General features: G+C 36.6%; 1 pseudogene; it reads left to right on the forward strand.

The window, feature by feature from the left end:
* The first annotated feature begins 10,777 nt into the window (after positions 1–10,777).
* Positions 10,778–12,896, forward strand: LOC148164265 (olfactory receptor 2L3-like; annotated as a pseudogene).
* Positions 12,897–15,960: the final 3,064 nt, after the last annotated feature.

A 15,960-nucleotide genomic window follows, 5' to 3' on the forward strand; every position in this document is an offset into this window, starting at 1 on the left:
GAGGCATTGATAGGATTTTCCTAAAAGCAGACAGAAAAGTAAGTCAAGTATGGAACAAGAGGATCTTTTGAATTTATCACTTTAATCAGACTGTATTATTGAAAATCTTACAACTCCTAGGTGAAGAACTGAACTTTTCTATTTTAGAAAACAACAACAATGACAACAAAAACAATTTACTTTTTGAACCAGAGATTAAAATGAGGATGCAAGTATTAGTAGCCTATACCTTTTCTAAGAAATCTTTAAAGTCATTTAAAAAAAAATTTGTATATTTGTTAAGAATTCATTAGGATAAGTATGCTTTACTACTGTACACAAACACAAGTATTGCCAAATCAGATGTTTATTCAAAATATTTGCATAGAAAATCAATGTAAATATATACTATATATTTAAGAATAAATATTTATGACCCATAAAGGATCATTTTTCTTTCGTATCTAAGACTTACTTCTAAAGCTGCAGCAACCTAACACCTTCTTTTGGAGCAATATTTCCTTCTTGAGTCCTCTTTACACAATAACATGTAATCAAACGTCCTTGAATTCAGGTAAAATTATTGCTTTCATCTGTTCTGAAATCATGAATGAATCTTTTTTATTATGTTCAGTTAGCCACTGTAGAGTACATCATTAGTTTTTGATGCAGTGTTCAATAATTCATTAATTGCATATATCACCCATGAATGAATTGTCTTATTGTCTAGTACTATTTAGATAAAATCATTCTCTTCTTCTCAACCAGTTTCTGAATGATACAGTTCAGGGATACCCTTCAACTAAATATCTCTACACCATACTCATGGTAGGTTTCACAAATCTGCCAGAGTTCTTCAAAATAGCATTTGTTTTATGTCTCTCTGCTTCTCTAACACTTATACAATACACACTCTTCTACGGTATTTTGTCTTACTCATTTTACACTTATTTTCTTTTTAAAAATTTTTGTACGAATTCTGGTTATTTAACATACAGTGTAATATTAGTCTCAAGGGTACAGCTTAGTGATTCCCGTCATCCATACAACACCCCATGTTCATCAGAATAGGTGCACTCTTAATCCCCATCCCCTACTTCACCCATCCCCCATCCACCTCCCATCTGGTTACTATCCCTTTGTTCTGTATAATTAAGATCTGTTTCTTGGGGCGCCTGGGTGGCTCAGATGTTTAAGCAACTGCCTTCGGCTCAGGTCATGATCCCGGAGTCCTGGGATCGAGTCCCACATCGGGCTCCCTGCTCAGCAGGGAGTCGGCTTCTCCCTCTGACCCTCCCCCCTCTCATGCTCTCTATCTCTCATTCTCTCTCTCTCTCAAATAAATAAATAAAATCTTAAAAAAAAAAAAGATCTGTTTCTTGGTTTGCCTCTCTCTCTGTCTTTTTTGGCCTTACGATCATTTGTTTTGGTTCTTAAATTCTACATATGAATGAAATCTTTTATTTACAACATTCTAATTCTAGATCAGTGTGAGAATTAATCACATATATTTGTCATTTCTCCCTCTTAAAAGCCAAATATCATGACGATAAAGAATATATATAAGTCAAAATAGAACAGGTGACAAAAAGCACAATGAGAGAGAAAATATTTCAGGCCCTTTGACAAAATGAACTTAGATAAAGGAATGATCAGTCACTTAAGTGGAAAAAAGGGAAATGGTACCCCAAGACTCTCATGGAGGTGTGAGGAGGAATTTGCCACTGACATCATAAGTGAACAAGCTCTACACAGTATGTAGCATTTTAGTCTTAAATATTATTTTAGATCCAAATGATACCAGGCTTTTAGGAAGTCTCCCACATGAAACAGGAATATGCATACATATGTGCACACACACACACAGACATAGTCACACACTCTCACTAACACAAAAAAATAGGAGCCAAAATGTTCGGGAAAACGCAGAAAATTTTCTTTAGTCGGTTTCATATGTTCAAAGAAGTGTGAAATGTTATTAATTCACAATACAAATACCATTAGATAAATAAAAGTATATGTCAGATAAAATGAAAGGCTCTTGCAAATATATATATATAACTATATAGTCATATATATTTATATCTGATAAAAAAGATTAAGTCAAAGTTTTAAAGACAACCTGAAGAAAGAAATGTACCAGAGTAAAAACACAAAACAAAGCAAAAACAAAAACACAACAACAAACCATGAAAAACTTCGTTTTGAGAAGATAGGAGAACTCAAGGATTAATATACAAGAATACGTGTATGCTTATTGTCATTTTAAAAATACATAAGAAAAATAATAATGGAGTTAATATTCTCAAAAGAAAATGTTCTCCAAAATTATACATATGGTTCACCATATTCAAACAGCATAAACAGAATACAGGAAAAAATGAAAAAAAAATTTTATTGCAAGATGTTTTCTTTTTTTTAAGATTTTATTTACTTATTTGAGAGAGAGTGTGAGAGAGAGAGCATGAGATGGGGGAGGCTCAGAGGGATGAGCAGACTGCCCACTGAGCAAGGGGCCAGATGTAGGACTCCATCCCGGGACTCCAGGATCATGACCTGAGCCGAAGGCAGTCGCTCAACCGACTGAGCCACCCAGGCGCCACGCAGGATATTTTCTTAACAATTCTAATTATCTTCTTGAATCCATTTTCTAAAAATGCTCAATATTTCCTATAAACATATGGTCCTAAATATATCTTGACAGAGGTAATAGTAGCAATAATGAGAAATAAATAAGGAGAACATATTTATATATAGAAATAGTAACTAAAATATCATTTTCCCCCCAAAGATTTATTTATTTATTAGAGAGCACAAGCATTCGGGGAGAGGGAGAGAGAACCTCAAGCAAATCTGCACTGATCACAGAGACCCACCTGGTGCTCGATCTCATGCCTGGGAGATCAGGAACTGAGCCAAAACCGAGTCAGATACTTAACTGACTGTACCACCCAGGTTCCCCTAAAATATCAGGTTTTATAACAATTTCTATTTTCGGTATCCTAACAATATATACTAGAAGATGGAGAATACCATCCACCTTGCCATTCTAAACACAAAATGGGATATAAGGAAATGGGCAGAAGACATGAACACACACTTCTCCAAAGAAGACATACAAATGGTTGAGAGACACATGAAAAAATGCTCCACATCCCTTGCCCTCAGGGAAATACAAATCAAAGTCACAATGAGATACCACCTTACACCAGTTAGAATGCCAAACATTAAGAAGACAGGAAAACACAAGTGTTTTTGAGCGTGTGGAGAAAGAGAAACCCTCTTACTCTGTTGGTGGGAATGCAAGCTGGTACAGCCACTCTGGAAAATAGTATAGAGGTTCCTCAAGTCCTTAAAAATAGAGGTACCCTTTGACCCAGCAATTGCACTACTGGGTATTTATCTTGCATAGCAGCCATGTCCACAATAGCCAAACTGTGGGAGGAGTTAAGATGTCCTTCAACAGATGAATGGATAAAGAAGGTGTGGTCCATATATAAACTAGAATATTACTCAACCATCAGAGAGGATGAATACGTACCATGACATGAATGGTACTGTTGGGTATTATGCTACGTGAAATAAGTCAATCAAAGAAAGACAATTATCATATGGTTTCACTCATGTGTGGAATATAAGAAACAGTGCAGAGAAAAATAAGGGTGGGGGGAAGTGAATGGGAAGAAAGCAGAGAGGGAGACAAACCATGTGAGACTCTTGACTCTGGGAAACAAACTGAGGGTTGTGGAAAGGGAGGTGGGTGCGGGGTTGGGGTTACTGGGAGATGGTCATTAAAGAGGGCACATGATATGATGAGCACTGGGTGTTATAATGAACTGATGAATTATTGAACATCATATCAAAAACCAATGATGTACTATATATTGGCTAATTGAATTTAAACAAAAAAAATGGGATGTAACTATGTTGAAAGGATGGGAAAAGGAAAAATGAGTTGGAGTTAATTGTATATTGTGGGGGGATTTCTCCATCCCTCGTGGCTGGAGAGATGAGTCAAGAGATGGTATTTAGGGGCGCCTGCATGGCTCAGTCGTTAAGCGTCTGCCTTCAGCTCAGGTCATGATCCCGGGGTCCTGGGATTGAGCCCCGCATCAGGCTCCCTGCTCGGCGGAGAGCCTGCTTCTCCCTCTCCCACTCCCCCTGCTTGTGTTCCCTTTCTCGCTATCTCTCTCTCTCAAATAAACAAATAAAATCTTTAAAAAATTAAAAAAGAGAGATGGTATTTAGAATTTGTTAAAGATAAAAACATTGGTGGAAAATAGAAACAAAAGGTGGTAAAATAATATGAAATATTTTCCTTGGAGATCAGGGGTGGGTAATGGGACCCTTGTTTTACCATATGGGTTGTTGAGATCATGTTCTTACATTACTTGAATAAAATATTAAACTGATATAAATCATACTGGAAGTATAGCCAGAGCAATTAGGCAAAAACAAAATCCAAACTGGAAATAAAGAAGTAAAGTTATCTTGGTTTGCAAACATGATCTTGTATGTAGAAAATTCTAAAGAGTCTACAAAAATATGTTAGAACTATTAAACAAATTTAGTAAAGTTTCAGGATACAAAATCATTTGTATCCACAAAATCACTTCTATACATAAATAATGTATAGTGGTAAGAATTTTTTTTAAATTGTAGGTTGCTGGAGGGGAGGTAGGTGGGGGAATGGGGTAACTCGGTGATGGGTATTAAGGAGGGCATGTGATGTGATGAACACTGGGTGTTATATGCAACTGATGAAATCACTAAGGTCTACATCTGAATGATATTCTATATGCTGGCTAATTGAATTTAAATTTAAAAAAATGTAAGTTACCTTTGTAACACCATCCAAAACAATAAAATACTTAGTGCATTGTATGGATGGAGGTTTCGATGATTTGTCCTGCATAAACAACCACCCCGACCTACCATAAGCAAACTGCATATTCAATGAAATGCCTATCATAATCCCAAGTGAAGATTTTACAGAAATAAGAAATACACCCTAGAATTAATATATAGTCTCAAGTTACCCTGCACAGCCAAAACAATCATGAAATAATTGGAGAACTCACTCTTTCTGATCAAAAACTTAATCAAAACACTATTATTATCAGAACAGTGTAGTAATGCCATAAACACAAATACAAACCAATAAAGTAGATATATCAGAATAAATACTTCACATATGTGGTCAAGTGATTTTCTCAAGAGTCACCAAACCGTTCAGTGGGGTTGTCTTTTCAAAAAACCACTGTGCAGAGAAACCTGGATATCCACATGCAAATAATGAAATCAAACCATGACCTTACGCTATATATAAAAATTAAATTAAATGCATCAAATTGCTAAATAGAGAGATAAAACTGTAAACTTTTAAAACAAAGCCTAGGGTTTTTCCAAAACTCCAAAAGTTTCACACTGGATTTAACTGTGTTTTCCTGGATATGACACCATGTTTGGAAGTCCAAGATTATTGTACAAAACCTACAACAGGAACCAGAATGTGTGCAGTTCAGTTAACATTTTAATAATGTGTTGCCTCTGACAAACTGCAAAGGAAAGGGTGAGAGGGCAATTTTTTTTAAATAAATGCCATTTGGATTTAATGTATCACATATTAGATCATTTTCCATAGGATACAATTTATATTAGTAATTTAATTATTGACAGGTAAAGGATATAATAATTTGAAATTACCAATAAAATTATGATCACTCTTACCAAACATGTATTTTATATAAAGCTGTCTATGATGAGGTTTACAATGCGGTAGTTAGTATTATTTACCTCTAAAGGTGAAAAAAAAAATCAGCACAGAATGGAAATAGTGAATGGCACATGAAATCTGGTATTTGATGTCATGTATTGCCGATGAGCACTTTTTTATTACTCATGTTGCACTGTTCCAACATCCTGTCATGGGATATTATTTAAATGACCCCTATCAGCCTTAAATATTTTAAAGCCCAAGGTAAAGAAGACATTTTTTCTTGGGTAAAAATAAATCCAAGTAACTTATTTTTTTTCCCTTTATGTTGGTTTTACCCATTGGAAAAACAATAATAACCAATATTGAGCCTATTTACAAGTCATTTTCAATTGATTTTTAAAATTTCCCTAAAAGCTTTGCAATATTGACATCTACTTTACAGAATATATGGGATGAAAGAAGTGGCAGAAAACATTCTGATGATGGTTTCACACTGAACAGAAGAAACAAGCCTAGGATCTTGATCCTGTCCCACATGAAAGAGAAAATAAATGTATGAAGGTAAAGGTAGGAAGATCAGTTGATAACTGGAATGTGTCAGAATATGTTCCAGAATTAAATTGTATTTGATCCTGACCTCTATTAACTACTTTGAGGTACTGAATCTGAAATAAATGTGGATCAATATTTTCCACCCACAGACAAACTGAAAAAGGAGGATAAATAATAAATTAATCTTATGAAAATAGATCTTCAATGTAAGTAGTAGAAGGTATAATTGGCTTATATAATTTTCTGCTCCCAGTGTTAGGGGCATAGATATTTACAATTGATAGATTTTCTTATTGGATAGACCCTTTAAGTAGGATATAGTGTCCTTCCTCATCTCTTATTACAGTCTTTGGTTTAAAATCTAATTTGTCTGATATAAGGATTGCCACCCCAGCTCTCTTTTGGTGCCATTAGCATGGTAAATGATTTTCCACCCCTCACTTTCAATGTGGGGGTGTCTTATGGTCTAAAATAAGTCTCTTGCAGACAGCATATCGATGGGTCTTGTTTTTTTATCCAATCTGATAGCCTATGTCTTTTGATTGGGGCATTCAGCCCATTTACATTCAGGGTAACTATTGAAAGATATGAATTTAGTGCCATTGTATTGGCTCTAAGGTGACTGTGACTGTATATTGTCTGTGTTCTTTTCTGGTCTATGTTGCTTTTAGGCTCTCTCTTTGCTTAGAGGACCCCTTTCAATATTTCTTGGAGGACTGGTTTCATGTTTGCAAATTCCTTTAGTTTTGTTTGTCCTGGAAGCTTTTGATCTCTCCTTCTATTTTCAATGACAGCCTAGCTGGATATAGTATATACTATAGATATTTTTATATAGATATTTTATTGCTCTGAATATATCATGCCAGTCCTTTCTGGCCTGCCAGGTCTCTGTGGATAGGTCTGTTGCCAATCTAATGTTTCTACCATTGTAGGTTACAGATCTCTTGTCCTGAGCTGCTTTCAGGATTTTCTCTTTGTCCCTGAGACTCGTAAATTTTATTATTAGATATCGGGGTGTTGACCTATTTTTATTGATTTCAAGAAGGTTTCTCTGTACCTCCTGGATTTTGATGCCTGTTTCCTTCCCCATATTGGGGAAGTTCTGTTATAATTTGCTCCAATATAACTTCTGACACTCTCTCCTTTATTCTTCTTCCGGGATCCCAATTATCCTAATATTGTTTTGTCTTCCGGTATCACTTATCTCTCAAATTCTGCCTTCATGGTCTGGTAGTTGTTTATCTCTCTTATTCTCAACTTCTTTATTTTCCATCATTTGGTCTTCTATATCACTAATGCTCTCTCTGCCTCATTTCTCCTAGCAGTTAGAGCCTCCATTTTTTATTGCACCTCATTCATAGCCTTTTTGATTTCAACTTTGTTAGATTTTAGTTCTTTTATTTCTCCAGAAAGGGTTTCTCTAATAACTTCCATGCTTTTTTCAAGGCCAGCTGGTATTTTAAAATTATCATTTTGAACTCAAGTTCCGACATCGTGCTAATGTCCATATTGTTTAGGTCCCTGACAGTCGGTACTGCCTCCTGTTCTTATTGCTGAGGTGATTTTTTTTCCATCTTGTCATTTTGTCCAGAGGAGAATAGATGAATGAGAGAACAAAATGCTAACAGGGTAACAACGTTCCCAGAAAATATACACTAAACAAATGAGAAAAGACCTGAAACTGGGGGAAAGGAAAGGGAATGAAAGAAAAAAGAAAAAGGAAAGGAAAAGAAAAGAAAAAGATAAAAATAAAACAAAACCAAAAAAAGCAGAATATGATCAAATATGATCAGGCTGGTGCATAGATCAGTGCCACACACTAGACTTTGGGCGTATTTTGGTCATTTAGAAGAAAGTGCCTCCCAAAATTTTAAAGAAAGAAAAGCTTATATACATACAAATATAGGGGTTAATACGATGAAGGGATGGAATATGACAGAAAGATGAAAATTACAAAAGATTTTATAAAAGGAATTAAGTAAATAGTTGGTTGAATAAAGAAAGAAGAGGATTTAAAAAGACAGGGAGAGAATGCGATCAGGCAGGAGTTTAGAACAAAACCATACACTAGATATTTAGGGTATATTTTGATCTGTTAGAAGAAACTGTATCACAAAATTTTAATGAGAGAACTAATATATATATATATATATATATATATATATATATATATATATATATATATACCACAAATAAGGTTAACTACTATGAAGTGATAGAATATGATTCTAAAAATGAAAAATAAAAAATATTTTTTTAAAAAGGGATTGATAAGATGTTGGTTGAAAAAGGGAAAAAGAAAAATTAAAAAAAAAAAGAAAAGAAAGGACAGTTAAAAAAATTAACTTTGAAAGACTAAAGAATCATGGAAAAAAAGCCATGATTTCTATGTGCAGTATTCCCCTAGTGCTGGAGTTCTGCTGTTCTCATTGATCAGTAAACTTGATCTTGGCTGGCTGTTCTTGCTGAACTTCTGCGGGAGGGGCCTGTTGCCGTGGTTCCCAAATGTCTTTGCCAGAGGTGGAATTGCCCTGCCTGTGCCTGTCGGGCTAAGTAATCTGCTCGGGTTTGCTCCGGGAGCTTTTGTTTCCTGCAAGCTTTCCATACAGCTTTGGAGGACGACGGTGAAAATGGTGGCTTCCCAATCTCTGCCCAGGAGGAGCTGAGAACTTGGGACCCCTCTCCTCAATGCACCCCCAGAGAAAAGCAGTTAATCACTCCCATCTCCCCAGTCTCCGGCTGCACTCCGTGCTCACCAGCCTGTGACCCTGCATTTCTATCTCTTGCACATGACCCGGTGTGGTCTCCAAACCCAGGAGATCCCTGTGGTGCGCTCCTGCGCTGCTTCTCCTGGGGGAGGAAGGGGAGTCTCCCCGGATCTGCCGCTTCTTGGGTCCCTGCTGGAGGAGCAGTGGCCCGACTGTGCCGTGGATCACGGTTTATGGCAACCCCGAGCCGAGAGCCTGTGCCTCAGCTCTGTGTCTGCAGCTGGCTTCCCCGCTCTGACACCTGGGAGCTCTGCCGCACTCAGGCACCCCCCCAGGCTTTCTGTGACCCAGAGGGTCCTGAGACCACACCATCCCAGCGAGGGTTCCACCCCCCGCTTAGCCACTGGAGCTACATCCTTCAGCAGAGCTGACTTCTAAAAATTCTGATTTTGTGTTCCGCTGCTCTATCACTTGCCAGAAATGGCTGAAAGAGGCCCCCTCCCCCGTGGTCTATCCTCCCGAATGATGCCTCGGATTCACTTCTTCGCACGTCCTACCTTCCAGAAAGTGGTCGCTTTTCTGTTCAGAGAGTTGTTGCTATTTTCTTCGATCTCCTGTTGAGTTCGTAGGTGTTCAGAATGGTTTGATCCCTATCCAGTTGAATTCCTGGGACCAGACAAAGTCCAGGTCTCATACACACTGCCATCTTGCTCTGCCCCCCTGGAAGCTTACATTTTAATGATCTATGTGCATGTTCACATCTGTATGTAGAACTTTCGGATTCTAATTAGTTTTAATTCATGAAATTTTATGGAAACATGCACAAATACAAATTACCTGTTTATACCCAATTATTGAAATTGCAACTTGTTTAAAAAAGTTACTTAAGAGATACTTAAATGTGGGCGCCTGGGTGGCTCAGTCGGTTAAGTTACTACCTTCAGCTCAGGTCATGATCCTGGAGTCCTGGGATCGAGTACTGCATCGGGCTCCCTGCTCAGTGAGGAGCCTGCTTCTCCCTCTAACCCTCCCCCCTCTCATGTACTCTCTCTCTTTCTCATTCTCACTCTCTCAAAATAAATAAATAAATCTTTAAAAAAAAGGAGATACTTAAATGTTTAAATCATTCAAGGAATACAGAGTTTAAAGTATGAAGTTCCCTTTGCTTCTGCTATGTTGGGGCTGGCTGAGTTAAACTTTGGTGGAACAATGGAGATCGAACAGGACTACATGCATGGAGACATAATTAGACACTGTAAGGGGGGGTAGGATATTTGGTATCTGTACATGAAATTTGGCTGGTTAGATATCTTAAAGGATTTCTTAAAGCACGAAAGATTTCTATAGATAATTTATCTTTGCTGTAGCAGGCTAACTTCTGGTAAGAATTAGTGCTGGCTTGAAATGTCACTCCAGAAAAGAAGGGAAGAACTTTGAATCAGTTTTGACTTGGACATAGATCTCAGCATAGTGAATCAGAAAACATAAATTCTAGACCTAGCTATACATTGGTTGTTGTGTTCTTCTTCTTCTTTCTTTTCCTTCTTCTTCTTCTTCTTCTTCTTCTTCTTTTTCTTCTTCTTCTTCTTCTTCTTCTTCTTCTTCTTCTTCTTCTTCTTCTCTTTCTTTTTTGGAGGACTTAGGCATTTATTTGAGAGAGAGCATGAATAGGAGGGAGAAGGAGAGGAGGAGAGAATCTCTTGAGTTATTATTTATTGGTAAATGATATTCTGAGGCCTCCCTTCTTCCATTTAGTAGAGGCCAGATGTTAACTGCTGGGTTGTTGTAGGGAGCCAGTGAGAATACAGGAAAATCAAGAGAACTGAGGAAACATGTCTCCAAGGAGAAGATGTAAAATGTGTAACTTTAATCTCTAAAATAATATAATTTGGGCATAAAATAATTTATCAAATATATTTGTCATCATCTGCTGCCTAGTAGGAATAGAGAATTCTTGTTTAAATAGTTACTTTAATGGAAATAAGGGGTGATTAACCTAAATAATCCTTCTTTCCTTTTCATGGCTTCTTATAAGATAAAGGATAAACATATCTTTTTAGCTCAGGGTAAGTTACTTAAATTCTATGAATGTCCATTATGTTACAAGTATTGATGGTGATACCCATCTCAGAAGATGGTTGTCAAGTTGACATGATTTCTGACCCTCGTCCAGGATGCTAGTGAGATGGTCAACAAAGTTCCTGTCTGTGTCTTCCCTTCCACATATGTGAATGGCCCAGGAACAAAACATGTTCTGTCTCTCAAACAATATGTCACTTCAGACAGATGCCATGAATTCTCCCTTATGCGCGGTGAAATTAATGCTAATGTTTAAATGTCAAAGATTTCAGGGGCGTTGAAAGTAATCAACACAGGTGAGAGTTTTTGTAAATAGACCATGCATAGGCTAGTTATTTTTACTTCAGTGGCTAGAAGCAGAAGAAATGGGTAAACATTAATCTAATTATTTCTTTATACATTCAAAAATTTTCTACTCTGTCAACATTAAAATAAACATTTAGTGGGTATGATTGAATTCATGCTAGGGAGATCTTAAATTTAATGAAGTCCTAGTATAAATGGTATAAAAAATACAAATGAGCCAAACCCATATTCATTTGAATTGTGATTCAACTTGTGCTCAGTCTGAGTTCAATAAAAATTATGCTTATGCTTAATTAAAAATGTAATACTTTTGTTACATGAATTTATGAAGGGCATAAAATTATTCATATCATATTCAGGTAGGTATAGATTTTTTCTTTTTATTATTTCATGGATTTTTTACAGTAGATTCTGAATGGAAATGCTTACCATCTGAACTTGTGACTTTGTGAAACTACATAGATATTCTTTCTTAAAATAAGAAACATTGAATATTTATTTAAGGAACTGGGTATTTTATGAAAATTTCACAAATAGACTAAAATAATTTGAAAAAAATGATAAAAACATCACATTTTATTTATCTACCACAGATGAGTTTTTCTCTTTCTTCATGAAAAGCAATTAAAAGAAAATGGAAAATTACAACCAAATATTGACTGATTTCCTATTATTGGGATTCTTTCCACCATCAAGAATTGGCCTGTTTCTTTTCATTTTCACTGTACTTATTTTCCTAATGGCTCTGTTTGGCAACCTGTCCATGATGGTCCTTATCCTCCTGGACACCTATCTCCACACACCCATGTGTTTTCTGCTTAGCTCTCCCTCATGGACCTGAACTTCATCTCCACCATTGTCCCCAAGATGGCCTTTGATTATATCTTTGGAAACAAGTCCATCTCACTCATTGGGTGTGGCGTTCAGAGCTTCTTCTTCTTGACTTTAGCTAGTGCAGAAGGATTAATGTGGGTCTCTATGGCTTATGATCATTATGTGGCTATTTGCTTTCCTCTTCACTATCCCATTCATATGAGCAAAAGAGTGTGTGTGCTGATGATAACAGGATCTTGGATAATGGGCTCAATCAACTCCTGTGCCCACACTGTATGTGTCCTCCGTATCCCTTATTGTCAATCCAGAGCCATCAACCATTTCTTCTGTGATGTCCCCGCCATGTTGACTCTGGCCTGCATGGACACCTGAGTCTCTGAGTACACATGGTTTGTGAGCACCACCCATTTCCTTGTGTTTCCTTTCATTGACATTGCATGTTCCTATGGCCATGTGATCCTTGCAATCTGCCACATGAGCTCAGCAGAAGGCTTATTCGACCTGCAACACCCACTGTGGTAACTTTCTATTATGCACCCTTTGCTTACACTTATCTACGCCCAAGATCCTTCCGATCTCCCACAGAGGACAAGGTCCTGGCTGTCTTCTGCACCATCCTGACCCCAATGCTCAACCCGATCATCTACAGCCTGAGAAACAAGGAGGTGATGGAGGCCCTGAGAACAGTGATTCAGAGGTTCTGTTCTGTGGAAATGTAGACAAAGTTCTCATGACCATGGCCTTAGAAGTACATCAATTTCACCTTTTACACTCAAGAACAATGTCATTCCAGGATTGAAGACAGAGACTACATTACTTTAGACAATTTAAATAATTGATACTTGACACAATAATTCAATATTCTCAATCAGTGTTATTGTTTTCTTTCTAGCAATTTTTCGATAAATGTAAAGAACATATATTTCCCTTAATTGTGTGCAATAAGATTTTATTAATTCATTGAAATGATAATAGAAACAGTCCAAGTTGATGGTATTATTCATTATAATAGTTCTAACATACTTAGCATATCTCCCCAAATGGATAAAATAGGGGGAAAGAACAATAACTGTTATAACATTATCAGGTTTAATGAGTTTGATTTCTGTTATAGTTTGTACTTAACTAGTGAATAGTGATTTTTTGCTTTCCTAATTTTCAGAAGTGATAGATATAGAGATTAGCCAAAGAGTTCTGCATGGAATTAGATATTCTTGCACCACTAAAGAGGAAATACAAGTTTATATATTTTATGAGCAGGGCCCTGGAAGTAACTAGACAAATCCTATGAAAGCAGTTGATCACAGGTCTACCCTGTCAGGATAAATAATTATTATTGGGGAGATGCAAAATGAACTACGGAAGAATAACCATTTTGTATAAGGATTCAGGGGAGTTGTATACTGTTGAGTGCAGATTAATCAGTCTGAGCCACTCCTCAGTCATCCCTCCAAATATTCAAATTGTACATCCCCAACAGCCACTATTACCATTTCATAAGATAATTTTTTTATGGGCATTTCATTATACATATAGTGTTCTTATAATTCCACTGAACCAGATTTGGGGGTTGGTTTGGTGTTAACCTCTCTGCATCACCATTATTAATAGATAGACCTGTTTACTCTCGGGCTTACAGAGGTCTTCCCATTACCTGCAGCTTAGCTCTACACTTGAACACTATAGATGAATGGCCATCACTGTTTATGGGATAATTCTACTATACTCTTTATTTTATGAGCTCAGGTGTAAATAAGGAAGAATAAACATGTAAGGAACTCTGTATTATCTAAAGCATCACAGTGATGGATGTCTGCTATATTAGAATTGGAAAAAATGGTAATTATTTTCCCCAAAATAGAAGATCCACATCTTAGAAGATATACAACGAATTTGGATATATATATATATATATATTTAAGATTTTATTTATTTATTTGAGAGAGAGAATGAAATAGAGAGAGAGAGCATGAGGGGGGGAGGGTCTGAGGGAGAAGCAGACTCAGTGCTGAGCAGGGAGCCTGATGTGGGCCTCGATCCCAGGACTCCAGGATCATGACCTGAGCCGAAGGCAGTCGCTTAACCAATTGAGCCACCCAGGCGCCATGAATTTCGATATTTTTATACTAAAACTAAGTGAGCCTTTGAGATTTCTGAACTATTCAGTGATTAAAGGGATCTCTTAACAGAAATAAATTCAGCAAAACTTAAGCAGAAAATATTATATTAAAAAGAGTGAAAGACAGTCAGATTATCCAGAAATGTTGACACAATGATCTCTTGACACTTCACGACCAAAATCAATATCCAACATGTCCCTAAGAATGGTTTCTATGATTCACACCATTCACAGCTCAAAAATCATATGATGGGCTCTTCTGAAAACAGGGTGAATTGCGATAAATTTTTATTTATTATTCTTGTGCTGTTTGCTTACTGGATACAAACATCCCTTGCTTTTTGTGAGACCTGCCCCAAAATAAAAGTTTGAATTTAAATAATATAATGGGAAATATGAATATATGCCTTTCCCATACTTGAGAGTCAGACAAGGGAGTGACTATTTAGTACTAGCATAGACATCAGAAATTTTGTTTTCTAAGACATGTCAGGGGAGAAGTCAGACAGGAAAGAATTGGTAATGTTCTATAAACTTTCTGTCGAAACAAGAGTCCTGTTGAAACAAGGCTTCTCAGTGTTTTTTTTAACGGTCTATTCTTTGGGATGAATATATAAGAAATATACATTCCAAAATATACAAATTTATCTATTGAAAACCTGTATTAAATTAAAAATTGGGGGCACCTGGGTGGCTCAGTTGTTTAAATGACTGACTCTTGACTTTGGCTCAGGTCATGATCTCAGGGTGGTAAGATTGAGTCTTGTGTTGGGCTCTGCACTGAGTGTGGAGCTTACTTCTGATTCTCTCCCTCCCTCTCCATCTGTCCCCCATCCTCTACTCACGCACACCTGTTCTCTCTCTCTCTAAAAATTTAAAATAAATAAATAAAATAACTCTAATAGAAAATTTCAAGAGTATAACACCGTTTGTATCATTAACTATATTCACATTGCTGTACATGAGATCTTCAGAACTTATTCACCTTGCATAATTGAGATTTTATAGCCTTTGACACAAATCTCCCCACATTTCCCCTTCCCATCAGCCACTGACAACTGCCCTTTAACTTTCTACTTTTAAGAGATTGATCATTTTAGATAGCACCCACCAGTGTAATTGGGCACTGTTTAGATTTCCACATGTGACTCATTCTACTTAGCATAATGTCCTCCAGTCTCATATATGTTGTTAAAAATGGAAGTAATAACGTTTTCAGGGCTCTTATATATTCCATATTTATCCATTCCTTTGTTGATTATCTCTTAGGTTGTTCACATCTTAGATATTGTGAATAATGCTGCAATAATCATACGAGTGCACATATTCTTCAAAGTATGGATTTTACTTCCTTTGGGTATATATCTATATTTACCTGGGATTGCAGTATCATGTATTATTTCTATTTTTAATTATTTAAGGAACTCTCATGCTCTTTCATATAGTGGCTCTACCAATTGACATCCCCAGCAGCAGTGCACAAATATCTCCTTTTCTCTACATCCTGAACAACACTTATTATTTTTGTCTTTTTTATAAGAGACATGGCTCATTTAATTGGCAGGCAGAATAAGGCATGAACCTTGCTACTGTCCATGCTATTAAGCTGGAAGGAGAATATAAACCTTGGTGTTCAACATCCTCTCCATGCCAAAGACAGTTTC

This window comes from Eumetopias jubatus, unplaced genomic scaffold (genome assembly GCF_037043125.1).
Source record: "Eumetopias jubatus isolate StellerSeaLion01/CBP00866 unplaced genomic scaffold, mEumJub1_p1.0 scaffold_5, whole genome shotgun sequence".
NCBI lineage: Eukaryota > Metazoa > Chordata > Mammalia > Carnivora > Otariidae > Eumetopias > Eumetopias jubatus.